Source organism: Microtus pennsylvanicus, chromosome 14 (genome assembly GCF_037038515.1).
Source record: "Microtus pennsylvanicus isolate mMicPen1 chromosome 14, mMicPen1.hap1, whole genome shotgun sequence".
Taxonomy (NCBI): Eukaryota; Metazoa; Chordata; class Mammalia; order Rodentia; family Cricetidae; genus Microtus; species Microtus pennsylvanicus.
In genome coordinates this window covers 18,551,768-18,568,361 of record NC_134592.1, presented here as the reverse complement: position 1 = coordinate 18,568,361, position 16,594 = coordinate 18,551,768, and the positions used below count along the sequence as shown (strand labels likewise).

General features: G+C 48.6%; 1 protein-coding gene across 11 annotated transcripts in view; it reads right to left on the bottom strand.

Moving 5' to 3' along the window:
• Nucleotides 1–16,594, bottom strand: part of Foxn3 (forkhead box N3) — a 370,612-nt gene that overhangs the window by 203,826 nt on the left and 150,192 nt on the right. The window contains exons 1-2 of one of the 11 annotated variants that reach the window (XM_075948303.1): nt 1,719–2,031; nt 1,265–1,490 (exon numbers count right to left, since the gene is read on the bottom strand). The exons of 5 other annotated variants lie outside the window; for them this stretch is intronic. The gene's annotated coding sequence lies outside the window, so the exon portion shown is untranslated. Of the gene's footprint in view, nt 1–836; nt 954–1,264; nt 1,491–1,718; nt 2,032–16,068; nt 16,396–16,594 lie in introns of those variants that run through there. 5 more of the 11 variants (XM_075948305.1, XM_075948302.1, XM_075948301.1 and 2 more) reach the window with 5 other exon arrangements.

Sequence of the window (16,594 nt, the reverse complement as noted above, 5' to 3'; positions counted from 1 at the left end):
AGATGTTACTGAATCCAGACTGATACTGCCTTTAACTTCCTCATGAGGAAAAAAAAAAATCAGGGCCAGCTTGTCTCAGAGCTTCCTCGGAGTCCCCTAGAAAAGGGTCTAACTGCCAGCATAGCCACACAAAAGAGAACTACCCAGCCAGTTAAGTCAACTTTAGCCCCAAATGAAAGTTTTATGTCTCCTGAGCTTCCAAACAGGAAAATTATATCATGGCTGACAGTAAAGTAATTTAATTGCACTGTTGCTATGACAACACACTGCTCTCTTTCTTTTTAATTTGCTTATTTGTCAGCAGCTTCCCCAAGGAACTAACATGCTATTCTCCATGTTTTCTTTTGTTTTCAACAAACACTGCCGGCAACATGGCCCTGCAAGAAAAAAATTCTAAAGGCTAATGCCAAGAAGAGGTGGCCTGAAGGAGTCCCTAAACCCCGGATTATTTGCTTCCCCAAACTCTCCACTAACTCCACCCCTATAAATCCCACGCTTTTTAACAGGATGGAAGGCTCCTGAGTAACAACTTCTATGTTACAACAACCACAGCTGAGGAGTTTCCCATTATTATCCCTAACTACAACATTTTCCAAATCTCTTTCCCTTCTTTTTCTTCTTTTAGAGGGGTGGAGGGAGAGTGTGAGCCTGCAGTCAAGCAAATGTTCTTAATCTGCTGCTAATAACGTTGCTTTGAACAGTTACCCACCAGTGAACGCCTTAAATTTTTTCAAGTTATTGGTTACGTTTCACACACCCTCCTTTTTTTTATGACTTCCTGTGTTTTATCTTCCTTTCTTTCTTTCAACGCAGAAAAATGGAGCAGGAAATCTTACTTTTTTTTGCTAATAGCAGAACGTCTCCAAATAACTGACAATGCCATAATGGCCAGGTCTGAAGAGAGGTTAGCGGTGAACTTTTTAAAAAGTTGAGAAATCTTCCTCAACCGAAGCTGGGCAGTCTCGAGTTTGGGGGACCGGGAACCTCCCCCTCCTTGCGCGCGCACACACGCACGCGCTCCACTCCCTTTTACTGTACTTGTCAAAAACATTTCAAGGGGACCAACGAGAGCAGCGATTGGCTGTGCCCTCCGTCCATCAGCGGCGTTGCCAGGCAACGAGAAAACTGCTCTTCTCCGCGTACACAGGGCAATTGGGAGCTCGCATACCTTCACTGCCGGTCAGATGTCATAAACCTTTTATTGGCCGCAGCATGGCGAGCCGAAAAAACAAATCAATAAGCACACACCGCCCCCCCAACTCACATGGGGGCCCAGAAAGGCTTGCAAAGAATCGGGGTGCGGAGGAGTAGGGCCCCGCGGGTCTCGGGATGCTCGCGGCCGGTGCTGAGCGTGCTCGGCTAGGGAGGGGATCTTTGTTAGGCGCCCGTTCGCGGTCTTGGGGTCTCCAGTTGATCGGCACCCTCTGACCGACCCGGATTGCTAGGGATGCCTGCTTCGCAGACAATACCAACTCTGTCGCTCTCCGGGTCTGTGGGGAAACCGAGGCACGAGAATGCAGCCGGCTCGTCGGTGGAGGAAACTCCTGGTCGAGCAACTTCTAGGCTCAGGGCGGCGGGGGGGGTCCTCCCCACTCCAGGTCCAGCTTGGCCCGCGCCCCGCACTGTGAGCCTAGTTCTGACCGCTGCGGGCCACCACGACGGCTCCCCGGCGTGGACCCCAGCCTGGGTGGCGCGGGTGGACGAGGGCACGGACTCACCTGGCCAAGAGCGGCGCGGGGCCGCCGCTGCCTTCAGTGCAGCCGACAAAGTTTCGCGGGCGCCCAGCGGGCATCGCTCGGGGCCCCGCTGCGGACGCTCGAGCCCTGGGCGGGCGGTGGGGGGTGGCCGCGGATGCGGACGGCAGGGGTGCAGGGGGCGGCGCGGCATGGGCCCCGAGCGAGCGTCCGCGGGCGCCGCGTCCTCCCGCCGGCCCCGCCGCTCTCCACGCCCCGTCCCGCCTCCCGCTCGCCTCCGCTGCGGCGCGTCGGGTCCGGGGCGCGCCGAGCGGCGAGAAATTGTTTCCACTGCAAACAAAAAAAGGCGACACATGACCAGGCAGGAGGAGGGGAAGCGCGGGGAGGGAGGGGCGGAGGGAGCGGGAGAGACGGAAAACGTGGGCCGGGCGACCCCGGGCTGCGGCGCGGGCCCTTAGGGAGGCCCTTCGGCCAGGCTGGGCCCCTGGGCTCCTCTGCAACACCCGGGGACCGAGGGGACCAGGGCAGGTGGCGCGTGGCTGGCCCCCTCCTCTGCTTCAGGCCACATGAGTGGTGCTGCGCATCTGGCAACGTGTCGCCGCAGCGCTTTTACCCCGGCCGCCTGCCTTACAAGGCTCGAAAGTAAAAATAAAAAGAATTACGACGCGAGCAAGGCTTCTGAGGTTAAGGAGAGAAGATTCCACTTTTCTCCAACTACTACTGCAGCACTCCCGAGGCGGGTCCAATCGCCCTCCACCACCATACACCTCCTGCCGGGGACGAAAAACTGATCCCCAACCTCCAGCCTAGGTTGCCTTGGCTGCGGAGGGCGGGAGGATGGCCGCCACCACGGAGGGAGAGGTACACCCCCAAAAGCAACGTCAGTGGGTTCCCCATCCGACTTCTGCATCTGGAAGGAAAACAAGTGTCCCCTCCTTCACACTTCCAGCTTCATAAATTAAAATGATAATTCGCAAACACCCCCTCCCCCGGGAACTGCGCCGCCACTTCTCCTGTCTCCAGGCACCTCCAGAGAATGGCCACCCACTGCTAAAGGCACACCAGCCGGCTGCCTTTGGAGAGGATGAAAGCAGAGTCCAACAGGACACCCTGCTGGTGACATAAATAAAAATAGGATTGCGCACCACTCTCAGGTAGCTAGGCGAGCAGGTTCTACAAAGAGAAGCCCAAAGCCATCCTCCCACGCCCACCTCTACAGTGGACAGCTGTTCAGACCAGATCTCTATGATCTAGGCTGAAAACCCTCCAGCCCGGCAGTAACTTTTAACCTAGCCAGACCAGGGACAGGAAGGGAGAAAGGTGAAACACCATATGCTCCTGAGAAGTTTCTGTTTAAAATGAGAAGAAAAAGAAGGAGAAAACTCAAACAATTTGAGATTCAATCCCCTCCCCCCACTTAACTAAACTCCAAGAGTAGGTAGGTGACAGGCAACCTTCAGCAATTCAGACTCCCTGAGACCTTGCTACTTGCCAGCAACTAGAAGACTAGGAGAAGCAGGCACAAGGTAGCCTGAGGTCATCCAGCCCCACCTCCGAAGTTATTGAGCACATAATGTGACTAAACAGAAGGTACCCGTGGCAGACATATTAGATCATCTCTAGCGTCCCACACCAGTGATTCTGAGGACCAGTACTGGTCACCACAAAAGGACAAAAGAAGGTCAGTCACCTGTGGCTCAGTTAGGGCAGGTCCCACTCCTCCAAACAGCAGGTCAGTTGACAGTGTTTAATCTCCACCAGAGAATCAAGTCAGAACTGACCTCAGGGAAGCTGTGCTGGCCCTGCGAACCCTCCCAAACCCTCTCACATTCTAGCCTGGCATCTCTTTACATTAAATGGGCAGAAAACGTCCTTTTCTCCCCAGCCCTCTTCCTAGATCCAGAAAGAAGGATGTGAGCGCCAGGTGACTACGTCCAAACCATGCCATTCTTAAAACTCGGTGCCAACTGTTAGCCTCCAGGTGTGTGAGCTGGTCATGCCAAATGAACAAAAATTTGAACAAACATAACTAGTTTCGGCTCTAAGAAGCCATCGGTGGAGGGTGGAGCGCAGTGAGTGAGGCTGGCTGCCTTTAATGAGCTTGCCTTGCCTTTCTTGCCTTTCCCTCTGAGGGTTTTTGGTTTTACATTCACAAACCTGAGTTGCTTGTCTGGAGTTCATGAGAACCTCCTGGGAACCCACTCCTAAATCCTCATAGCCTTAGATGGTGTCCTGCAACCTCTAATTCAGGCAGGAGACATAAAAGGCACAACAAACTTTGTTTGTTTGTGACCTTTTGCAGGGGCAGGGGTGGTTTTTCGAGACAAGGTTTCTCTGTGTAACAGCCCTAGCTATCTTGGAACTCACTCTGTAGACCATGCTGGACTTGAACTCACAGAGATCTGCCTGCCTCTGCCTCCCCAGTCCTCTGTCTGCGTGTATGCCTTGCATGCCAGAAGAGGGCATCAGATCCCATTACAGATGGTTTGAGTCACCATGTGGTTGCTGGGACTTGAACTCACAACCTCTCTGGAAGAGCAGCCGGTGCCCTCAACCATCTCTTAGCCATCTCTCCAGCCCCATAACTTGATTTCTTAATTTCCCTTTTCCATTACAGTTGTGCTAAGAGAAGTCAGGTGGTGCCATCCTGGAGACAGCGGTGGGTGGACCTTATCTGATGTGTAAGGGCCACAGGTCTGCCTGCTGTTGATGGAAAATGAACCGACCCAACCAGACCTCTGCTGTGAGCCAGAGAGAACTTGGTGTGCCCTCTTTCAACTATGATCCCACAGATCCCTGGCTCTGGGACATGGATCCTTGACATTAGCACGCAGGGCCAAATTCCTTTAGGAATAGCCTCAAGCTCACTTTTCCTCATGTGGTTTTCAAATATACTCTTGTAGATTGGGTGCCAAGAAATCACAGGCAGGCTGGGCGACTGTGGCACTCGGGAGGGAGGCAGAGATAGGTGGGTTTCTGTGAGTTCAAGGCCAGCCTGGATCTACAAAGAAAAATTACAAGACAGGCTCCAAAGCTACAGAGAAACTCTGTCTTGAAAACCCAAAGGAAAAAAAAAAAGAAATAGAAATAGAAAAGAAATCACAGGCCAGGTGGTGGTGGCGCAAGCCTTTAATCCCAGCACTTGGCAGGCAGAGGCAGGCGGATCTCTGGAAGTTCGAGGCCAGCCTGGTCTACAAGAGCTAGTTCCAGGACAGGCTCCAAAGCTACAGAGAAACCCTGTCTCAAAAAAAAAAAATCACAGGAGGCCAGATAATTTAAATTATTGTTTCATACAGCTATTTGACAGCAGAATCCTATCTCTAAGCTAGAACTCACATTGGAAAAAAATCTATTTTCTGAATGTGGACTTGAGAGGACCACTCTGCACCTCACCTGAACATGGGTTGGTATACCCAAAGACCTATGTTCTAGAACAGTCAGTCCCAGTCAGTGTGGCCCTCCATTCCTCCTTCGTGGTTCTCAATAGAATAGCTGGCAGTCCCCCTCAAAGCAGTGACAACGAAGTCAGCAAGGGACACCTTGCTGTAGGTGTCCTGAGGCAGCCTGGAAAGATGGCACTGATCCAGGATGCCTCAACTGAGGCTAGCGAAAGGCACACACGAGAGGGAGCCCAGGGCAGGCCGCACAGCTGGCTGCATAGACCTGGAGGAGCCAGCAGGCAATTTCTCTTTCCTCTCCCTCTGAAACAATATATTTCTTGTTTCTCTCCAGTATAGCTACTCCACTCTCCTCCCTGCAGGTTGGCTTGCTTAAGGTCACACACGGCTGCCCAGCAATAGTTCTTGAAGCCTTCTGATTACTCACACCTACCACCTGCAGACTGTCTGAAAAATTCTGTTATCCACTTTAAATTCCTGGGGAAAGAATCTGACTGATTCAGGTGTTCCCTTGCCTCAACCTTCCCGCCCCCCACACAGGAGAAGCAAAGCATATGGTAGACTACCTGATACGTACAAAATATGGTTGGAGTTTGACCTGCCTAGAAGGAGAAGGAATGCCCTAGACCTGAGTAGTTTGGGGGCTGGAGAGATGGCTCAGTGGTTAAGAGCATTGCCTAGAAGGAGAAGGAATGCCCTAGACCTGAGTAGTTTGCCTGGAGAAGTCCTTAAGAACCACCTGAGCTGGGCGGTGGTGGCACACGCCTTTAATCCCAGCACTTGGGAGGCAGAGGCAAGCAGATCTCAGTCAGTTCAAGGTTAGCCTGGTGTACAAAGGCGTCCAGGACAGCCAGGAATGTTACACAGAGAAACACTGTCTCAAACAAACACCTGAGAAGCCACTCCTTTCAAGTCCCAATATTCTAGTATACACATCAAACCCCCACGCAAGCCAGCGGTGATAGCACAGGCCTTTAATCACAGCACTCTAGAGGCCAAGCAGGCACATCTCTGAGTTCGAGGTCAGCCTGGTCTACACAGAGTGAGTTCCAGGACAGCCAAGGATGCATACACAGAGAAACCCCGCCTCAAAAAGCCGAAAAAGACAAAAGCCCCCATTGAATGATTGTGCAGAGCTGACCACCTCTACTCCATACAGGAATTGTAAAAGGTGCAAGCAGATTTATCGAGTATGACTTGATTGTATTCAAAAGGCCCTTGTTTGTTGAGCAAATATTTACCGAGCATTGTGTTAGGTGCCAGGGGGCCAAAGTCTTATTCCTACTGGGTTTATATATTAGGAAACAGGTGTGGATGCATCATAACAACGCTCATGGAATATCAGTGTGTTTCCTTTGCTCTGTCCTTAGAGTAAGGGAATCAGCTAGCGATTTACAACCCAGAAGTTGCATTATCGGGGAAACCAGATTCAAAACATGAATGGGATGTTGGAAACAAGAGGGAAGAAGAAAACAGAAAACCAAACGCTGGGGCTAAAGAGATGGTTCAGAGGTTAAGAGCCCTGGCTGCTCTCCCAGAGGACCTGGGTTCAATTCCCAGCACCCACATGGCAGCTCACATCTGCCTGTAATGCCAGTTCCAGGAAATCTGACACCTTCATACTAAATGCACATAAAATAAAGTTAAAAAAAAAAACAAACGCTGGCAGAGCAGGCCAGAAATCACTGTCACCGATCTGAGAGTGTAGCTCCGTGCTACAGCATGCGTTAACATACATAGAGCTCTGGGTTCCATCCCCAGCCCCAGAAACAAAGGGAAGGAAGACAATTTTGTAAAAATGTGTTTTACAGATTTAGGAAGAGGGCTCAGCAGCTGGAAGGCCTTGCAGGACTTGGTTCAGTTCCTAGCGCCTCATCCAGCAACACACAATGCCTGTAATTCTAGTTCCAGGGGATCCAGTGGCCTTTTCTGGCCTCCATGGGCATCTGTACACATGGTACACAGGCATGCACTCGACCACACACACACATGCACATGAGGTGAATAAATCCTTCCTTTTTAATTAGGGGAAAAATACTAAGTTAGTGGTTCCCTCTGAGAACAAGGAACTTTTGGTTTGGGGCTTCTTCTCTACTTGCATTTTCTGTTTTCTGTAAGGAATACCCATTACATTTGCCATGTTCTATGCTTCCTAGCGGAGAGTGCTCCTCTTACTTGATTGTGCATCAGAATTACCTAGGGGGCTAATTTAAATGCTGCCAGCTGTTTCTCCACACCCATAATTTCTGGCTCCAGAGGTCTAGGCTAGACCTGGGATTTTGCATACCTAAAAAGCCCCGCAGGCCTAAGAACCATCCTTTTGGAACCCTGCTATGAGATTCACTGAATTCCAGAAGAATTCTTTCAGACAGCAGACCGGGTGGGGGGTGGGGGAGGTCATTATAAAAGTCACCAAAAGACCAGGAATGCTTGTCCTCTGAAGGTGAGGAGTGCCTGGGTAGAGACAATCCCTTAGTCATAACTCATGAGTACGCTGTTTATAATTGCCCAAAAAAAAAAAAAACCTCACTTTCCCCCTTCTGTAGAGAGCAGACCCTCAGCTGGAAGGCTGGGAAGTTCCTAGGTGAAGTGGAAGACTTAGTCACCATTGGTCAAAGTCTGTGCAGAACCTTGAGGGCGGAGCCTGGGAAAGGCTTCTTAGTTTTTCTTCTTAGTAGACCAGGGGACGAAGTTGAGGAAGGAAGGAGGGGTGAGGAGGGAGCAGGAAAAGTACAGGATATGGGTGGAGTGAGATTCATTAGCCCAGACTCCCTGGCCAACCCTGAGCCTATGAAGTCACCTGCTAGAGGCAAAATGAAAATATAAAACCAAGATCTCAGCTCCTCTGTAACCATAAATAAAATAGTAAAGCAATGGTCTAGAAACCAGGGTCAGTCAACTCATTTGGTCAACAAGGACTTGCTTTAAATACCTATTACCTCCATACCCTTTGCTGACTGTCGAGGACTTGAAAACAGTCCCAGGAAAAATACATGTGGCACCAGCCATAAAGACAGGAGGAGACCTGATGAACATTATCTTAGAGGGTTTTTTTTTAATCACTTTATTTTATGTTCATGGGTGTTATGCCTGCATGTATGTCTTCAGATCACCACCGATGTGCCTGGTACCTTTGGTGTCCAGGCCTTAGATCCCCTGGAACTGGGGTTATAGATGGTTATGAGCTGGCATGTGAGTGCTGGGAACCAAACCTGGGTCCTCTGTGAGAGCAGCCAGCACACCTAACTACTGAGCCATCTCTACTGTTCCCTGGAGAGCATGTATGAAGCAACCATAAATATACAAACATATCAGGCCTAATGCCAAGACCAGAGAAGTGCAGCCAAACAGACACGTGCTAGGACTTCCCAGCTAGATAACCCCAGGCGAGGGACAGACGGTCTTTCCCTCCATCTAGTTTCCTTATCTTAAAAAAGAAGGATGGGGGTGGGCGGAAGTTGAAGAGGACAGCTGGTGAAAGGGCTGGCCGGGTAGGCCTGACAACCCACGGCAGAGCCTCAGAACACACAGTGGTAGGACAGAACTAGGTGTTATCCTGACCATCACACACACACACACACACACACACACACACACACACACACACACTATCATGCATACAAATAATAATAAATAATAAAACTTAAAGGGGAAATGGGATTGTAATAACTAATTACACCAGCTTTGGGTCACTATTACAGAATGTCTGACATGATTAACTCATAAAGAGAAAAACCACATTTTTTTGGCTCCGAGTTTTGGAGGTTCCTATCCCTCAGTGGCCATGTTGTTTTGGGCCTGTGGTGAGGTACACATCATGGTGAGTGTATGTGCTGGGACAAGTTACCACCTCATGACTGGAAGCTAAGGAGAACCTGGAAGGTCACAGGACCCCACAGTCCTCTTGGAGGCGGTGTGCCTCCAATGACCCAGACTTCCCACGAGGCTCCACATCTTAAATTCTCCACCTCCCAATCGTACCACCACCCTAGGGACCACACTATAACACATGAGCTTTTGGGGGAGGCCCAGCCTGTAGCAGCCTTTGATTGAGTTGCAATGACAGTTAAATGAACTAATATTCGTAAGGAATGTATACTGGAACCCAGGTATGTAGTACAGGATTCTGGTTAAGTAAATAAATCAAAAGAAAGGTTTAGTTTTCACACTGACATATTTGCATAACAATTTATAATTTGTATGCTATGTCAGGGATTGTAAGAGACAAAAAGAGAGTAAATATTTGCTATATATAAAAAGAGGAAATTGGGCATGATGGTGCGTGCCTAGACTCCCTGCACTAGAGGTGAAGGCAGAAAGATCAGGGCTAAAGGTCATTCTAGTCAACATAGGGAGGTTAAGGCTACGTGAGCTTCAGTTACAAAGGGGAGTTAATATTTATATATGCAAATATATAATCTTGTATGTGAGCATACTTTCTTTTTTAATACCAGGTCTGGTATATAACCTAGACTGGGCTAGGATTCATGATCCTTCTGCCTCTGTCTCCCAAAGGCTGGGATTACAGGTATGTGTCACCATACCTGGCTCAATGTATTCAATTTACAACTCTCTTATAATTTAAAAAGAAAAAAAAAAACTCATCTTAATCAAAGGGGCCAATTCAAAAAAAAAGAAAAACAAAAATGGTACCATCCACGTGAAGAGGCTAAACTTCAGTGAAGTCAACTATAGCAACTGTAATAGCTCATCCTTCAGACTGACCCACACTTGCAAGTGTAAACAGGGGTGCAGGTGAGGATGGGAAGGTGACCTCATAACTGCAGGACAGGGCCACCTTAAAAGAGAAAAGAAGCCGGGCGGTGGTGGCGCACGCCTTTAATCCCAGCACTCGGGAGGCAGAGGCAGGCGGATCTCTGTGAGTTCGAGACCAGCCTGGTCTACAGATCTAGTTCCAGGACAGGCTCCAAAGCCACAGAGAAACCCTGTCTCGAAAATCAAAAAAAAAAAAAAAAAAAAAAGAGAGAGAGAGAGAGAGAAAAGAAAATGTGTTTGTGGAGCCCTGTCATTGATCCTAGATCGCCAACTGATAGGGATGTCTCTGGGCACTTTCATTTCACCAGACTTCCTGCTCCCCGAGGCGGTAAATTCCAGAAAAGCAGGCGTCACAGGCACCCAACTGCTGCGTTCAGGGGTGACACTTAAGACAGGAGGTCCCAAGCACAGCACCAACAGCTGGACCAAAGGCTCCCCGCGGTGCATCCAAAATCATGAAAAATGCCTGATGGTAGTGGTGCACGCCTTTAATCCCAGCAGAGGCAGGTGGGTCTCGAACTTAGCCTGGTCTATAGCGTAGGTTCCAGGATAGCCACGGCTACACAGAGGATCCCTGTCTTAAAAACGGAAAAAAAAAATCATGAAAACTTAGAAATTGTGGAAATAGGATGCTGGAGACGTATTATTAATCCATAAACCAGCCCGGCCCTGTGGCCCCTTTGCTCCCTTGGATTGTCATCTTCCCGGTAGTTTTAAACAGTCTTTCAAGGCTTTCCCTCTCCTTAATGAGTCTTCCATTTTCATATACTATGTAAAACAATTTACCAACAGCTCGTAATGTAAGAGTCGAGAGTGTAAATATGTTGGCAAAGCTTTTCATAAAATTAAAGTATTTCATGAGCTTTTCGAGGGGGGGGTAATAAAATGATCCCGTTTTCAAAAGCTGGCACTAGGAGCCAATGGAACAGCTGCCTGTTACAAACCCTATATTCTGAGATATGGGGTCAGTCTACCCTCCACGGCTCAGGTTAAGCCCTTTGAGTAGCAAACTTTCTCTGTGAAGATCCGAGTTCCAGACGCTTGTGCATTTGTTGGGGAGGGGCAACATCTACTTGCAGGATTCTTCTACATTTGTTGTTGTTACAAGAAATGAGACGTGTGACCCCCCCCCATCTCCCAAACCCAGGGCACTCTGTATGAGCTAAAGCACACCAAAGGAGTGGGACAGTGGCTTCCCCTACCCTTCTGGGGATGTAGCCTACAGCTGAGAGCTTGCCCTGCAGGAGGCTGTCCATCTTGAGGTTTGGGGCCACCTTTATCTGCTGTTGATTGTCCTCTCTGTGAGCATGATGATGGACAAAGTAACAGGAACACTTAACCATTGTTCCTAGGGGCAATGTTAGGGGCCTGCAAGCTCTGGCCACAATATTTCCATCAACACCTGGCCTTATTATTTGTGTTCCCATTTAAAGAAACCTAAGAGTGAGTGGCTAAGAGCTGATTATTTATTAGCTCCAGGTTAAAGACTCCACGAGGCACATCTGAAAGGTGCTTCCTCAGTACATTTCTCCATAAGACACATCACAGCCAGCTTGCCCTCTTGGGCGCCTTGTCCTGGAACTAGCTCTGTAGACCAGGCAGGCCTCGAACTCACAGAGATCTGCCTCTCTCTGCCTCCGGAGTGCTAGGATTAAAGGCGTGCGCCACTACTCCCCAGCCTTGGCACCACTTTAAACAGCAAAATTACCAACCAAAAATACAAAAGTGCAAAAACTGTGATACTAGGTAGACCACAAAAAGGACACCTGATTACATACCACCCCAAAATTAGCCAGGGACAGGCATACCTGACAACTCCAATTGTTCACTGTCCCCCATGTATCTGAGAATGAGCAAGAGCAAGCACACCCAACTATTAATTTAGGGGTTACAAACACAGTTTGACAAGTGGACAGACTCACAGATGAGAACTGACTGTTCCACAAACACTTATGTAGCGTCTACCAGTGCCAGATCATATCCTAAGATTGGAATCTTCAGTGCAGGAACTGTGCCTATAGGTTCATGTTGCAAGTACGATCCCAGCTGGTGGCACTATTTGAGGGTAGGTGGTGGAAACTTTAGGAATTGGGACACACTTTTTCCTCTTTCCTGTCAGCTTCCTGGCCACCAGGATGTTAGAAGCTCTGCTCTCCAGCCAGATAACTATGGACTCTTCAGTAAACTTGGATTGTAAACTTGGAAAGCTTGCTTCTTTCAAACTGTATTTTATCTATCAAGGATTAATCAAAGGGACAAAAAGTCTAGCTAACACAAAGACTTTGCAATAATCATTTTAGTAAACCAGTTGGTGGTGCATGCCTTTAATCCCAGCACCTGAGAAGCAGAGGCAGATGGATCTCTGTGAGTTCAAGGCCAACCTGGTCTACAAACTGAGTTCCAGGACAGCCAGGAATGTTACACAGAGAAACCCTGTCTCAAAAACATCCCTCCCACAAAAAAAAAAATTAATTTCATATCAGTCATGAGGAGTTATATGATTTTATTTTCTAAACGAAGACCCCAAGTTGCAGAAAGGTTTGGCCACCTACCCAAGGTAGCTGGTAAGGGATCTGTGGGAACCAACACAGACTTCAGAATTCAGAAGAACCCAGGCTGCATCAGAGAATCCCAGACTACCTGGCTTGTTCTCGGGGACCTTCCTAGGGGGAGGGACATGAGGGGACAGAAGCTATGAAGGCAAAGAGAGAAAACTCGTGATGAGAACACAAACCAAAAGCAAATAAGGGGGCTTTTTAGAGTCAGGGTTTCTCTGTGTAGCCCTGGCTGTCCTGAAACTCGCTCTATAGACCAGGCTTGCCTGTCCTTGCCTCCAAAGGCTGGGATTGAAGGTGTGCACCACCACCAATAAGGGGACAAAACAAACCAACCTGCTGAGTCCCGGTTGATACAGGATAGTCTGCTTCTCTCTCTCTCTCTCTCTCTCTCTCTCTCTCTCTCTCTCTCTCACACACACACACACACACACACACACACACACACACACACACACAATCAACCAGGGGCTGAAGAGACGGCTCAGTGGTTAAGAACACTTGATGCTCTCAGACAGTCTGGGTTCAGTTCCCAGCACCCAGCATGGCTCACAACTGTCTGTCACTCTAGTTCCAGGGGATCAGATGCCCTCTTCTGGCCTCTGTGGGCACCTGTATGCCCACAGAGCACATATGTATGCTGAAACATACACACATATACATTAAATAAATAAATCTTATTAAAAAGTAAACAAATAAAGATACCAAATGTCAAACAGACTGTAAATCCTTTGACTGACAGACAGACGGCATGTGGTACAATTTACTCAGAAATTTGAATCAATTCCCTTGCAAAAAATCAAATTTCACCATATCCCTGTGTCTAGTCTCTCATCTGCCAGCTCCACCATGACAAGCAGCCTCATTGGCCCTCCCTCCTCAGGCGTTCATGGGCACCTTTGCTGTTCTCTCTGGTGAGAGTACGTGCCTATTGTGGCTCGCTCCCAAACCTGGCCATCCCCAAGGAGTGGCGTGCCTTCTCCCTTACCTTTACAAAGGAATACGAGAGAGAGCAGTTCCTCTATCCACCACGTTCTCTCCAAAGGAGAGCAAAAACACTAAAGCAGGTGGGATTTCTGGGAAATGGCACATAGCTTAAAATACTAGCCAACATATCTCCCACAGTCAAAGTCCCTTCCAGAGACTAGTGACTTCCTCAGATTGCCACGACATGCCATCTCTGCTGCATCAATAATTCTTTAATTCAATAATACTTTCTATTTTGAACCCCCTGCTGTACCTCTGTGTGTGTGTGTTGGGGGTGGGTATGCACTTGTGTATATATAAATGTGGAGGTCAGAGGATAGTCTGTTCCTTTGGTATCAAACACTATTTTTTGAGGCAGGGTCTCTCACTAGCCTGCCAAGTAAGCTCAACTGGCCTGCCTGCAAACCCCAGGGATCCCCCTGTCTATACTGCCCTAGCACTGGGATTGCAAGCAGGTGCCACCACACCTGACTTTAAAGGGGGTGGGGTCCTGAGGATAAAACTCACGACATCCTGAATGATTTATCTTCTCAGCTATTTTATGCCACTAAGATCCTTTTCTGCCTGTGGTGCTGGGATTTTCGCTTCAAACCTGATGGATGCCAGGCAAGTGTTTTACCCCTGAGCCACCCACAACCTTCCCCACGTCGTTAATCTTGTGAGTCAGCACAAGCAAAAGGTGCCCATAAACCGTGAGGTACGACAGCATGTGAGGTCCTCATCTCAGCCGGTGGAGGCTGGGAAGGAAGTAACCACACAGCCTGCTCACTGTGTCTGGGGGTGCGTTCAACAGCACCCCACATTCTGTACTCAAGTCATGTGACTGTGACTGGTTTTAAAGATTTGGCCTCCAAACAACCAGACATCCTTTTTAAGTTGGCGTTCCTTCCAAAGAGGAACACCAAGCATCTGTGTGGGTCAGTGAGCCAACAATATGGATCCCAGAAAGGGGTGCTGCCCACACTGCTCAGGGTAGCCACTAGTGTCCATTGCTCAGAGGAAATGTCAAAGTGTGTTCAGAACAGGGGTCTAGGCACTCGGCCAGCAGGGGCCACCCAAGGACCAATGTGTACATATCACAGTGTCCTGGAGTCAGGGTGGAGCTCAAGTCTGGGAATGAGTGGACATCAGAGCCATCAGAGCCCATAGAAGCTGCCGGGGCCAAGTTCAAATGGAGAGAGACAGGCCTGTGATATTTAATTCAAAACCCCACTACCACTGCATACCCAGGCTAGGCTTGCACACACACCAACCTTGCAGGAATATCTCAAATGGTATGGCAAGAAGGCAGACTCCAAGGTTCACTTTCTCTTATCGGTGTGTTCTGCGGAAGAAACTCCTGGGCCTGTATGTTGCCTGGGAGCTGTGTGTGTGTGTGTGTGTGTGTCCCCTCAGTCATTCTGCACCTTATTCTTTCAGGTAAGGTCTCCTTACTGATTCCTGGGGCTCACCAGTTTGTCCAGGCTAGCGGGGCCATGAACTCTAGGGATCTGCCTGCCTCTGCCTCCCCAGCGCTGGAATTACAGACAGGTGTTATCACACCTAACTTTGTATCCCAGTTACAAAGATCCTAACTGTGCTAGAGATCCCAACTCAGCTCCTCATGCTTTCAAGCCCCTTAGGATTAACCCATCTCCTCATCTCCTTGCTGGGATCTCAAAAGGTCTTCTGGTCAACCCCTCTGTAGGAACAATACAGGTTCAATTACCCCTGCTTACCCCAAACAGTAGCTTTGCTGTGCGCCAAGGTTCTTTATCCAGATCACCTTCTTATTCAGAACTGGAACAAGACAATGCAACCCCTCTCTCCCCAGACTCCAACCACAACCCCTGCCTAAAATGCCTGCCAGGTCAGAGCCCAGCTCAGCTGCTACAAAACACTCCCCAGTTCGCTCTGCTTTTGAAGAACTCAACTATCACATCAAACACAAAGGAAATACTACACACTAGTTGCTATAGAAACACACACACGCACACACAGAAGACCTATGCACACACACAAGGGTGGGATGCCTTCCAACCATTTCACTATCTCTGGCAGATACCACCAAAACATTTTTTTAAATGCCCTCCCCCCCAAACTTCTCTTTGAGCCTTCAAGTACATAAGGCCCCGAAACGTGAGAATCCCTGGCCTGGCACAGGGCAAGCAAGGCAAGGTTTCAATGAAACACAAAAGCCAGCACAGACCTGAAGGGGAACAGGCGGCCCCCGACGACAAGGCAGCCAACTGCCAAGCTGTCATTTTGCTCGGCGGCTGAACAGAAGGCTCGAGTAATGACAACCACAAAACTCATTTAAAGTCTGAAAAGGTGACTAATGAGCTCATTCATGCTGGCTATAAATTATTCACTACAACACTGATCCCACTCAAGACAAACAGTAAAGTAAACTTTAAACACAGACCGGGCCAGCCTTCCAACGTGCGGCGAGTTTTGTCTGTAAGACTTCTCAGAATGACAGGGATACTTGTCCCTGTTGTCTATTGTCACATTCGTCTTCTGTTTACTTTTTTTTTTTTTACTGCCTTTAATCAAGTTAAGCAGACACAGCTGTTACACATTTATTTCTCTGCTGTATTTTTTTCATTAGTTATTACGAGCAATCATGAAGCCCTAAAAATAACAGCAAATTATATTCTCTAGAAACCGAAGGCTGACCTTAAAATGAAGCCCAGGTCTCCAGAAAGAATATTCATACGCACACGTTGGACGAGTGACCACGCCACTCTTGGAGAGCTCTGCAGTTTGCTTCTAAGTGGCCATTGGTCCTGGAGTGGACAGGTTGCCTTGAAACCCGATGCTGCAGACGCTGCTTCATTCCAGCGGTCAGGTTTGGGCTCAGGTTTTCAGGAAGACATTATCATCTTAAGCAAATAGATGAACCGTCTGCTGGCTTTTTTCAGCCCTGATAAAGAGCAGGTTCCTTCGAACTCACCACAGAGCTACAGATTGCTTTCGGTTTCCTGTTTAACATTAAGTAGAGAATTGTCGCTCTTCTGTTTTTACAAACCGAACTATTTGCTGCCACCGCCGCTACTAAAAGCCCGATGACGGGGGCTAAGTGGTCCCCCTTTCCCTTCGTGTTTATCCGACTATCATTTTCAAGACATGGTAGGAGTTTAGAGTTTCAAATCTGTCTGAGGGATTTCTCTTTAAGTCTCCACACAAGTACTTCATATCAGAG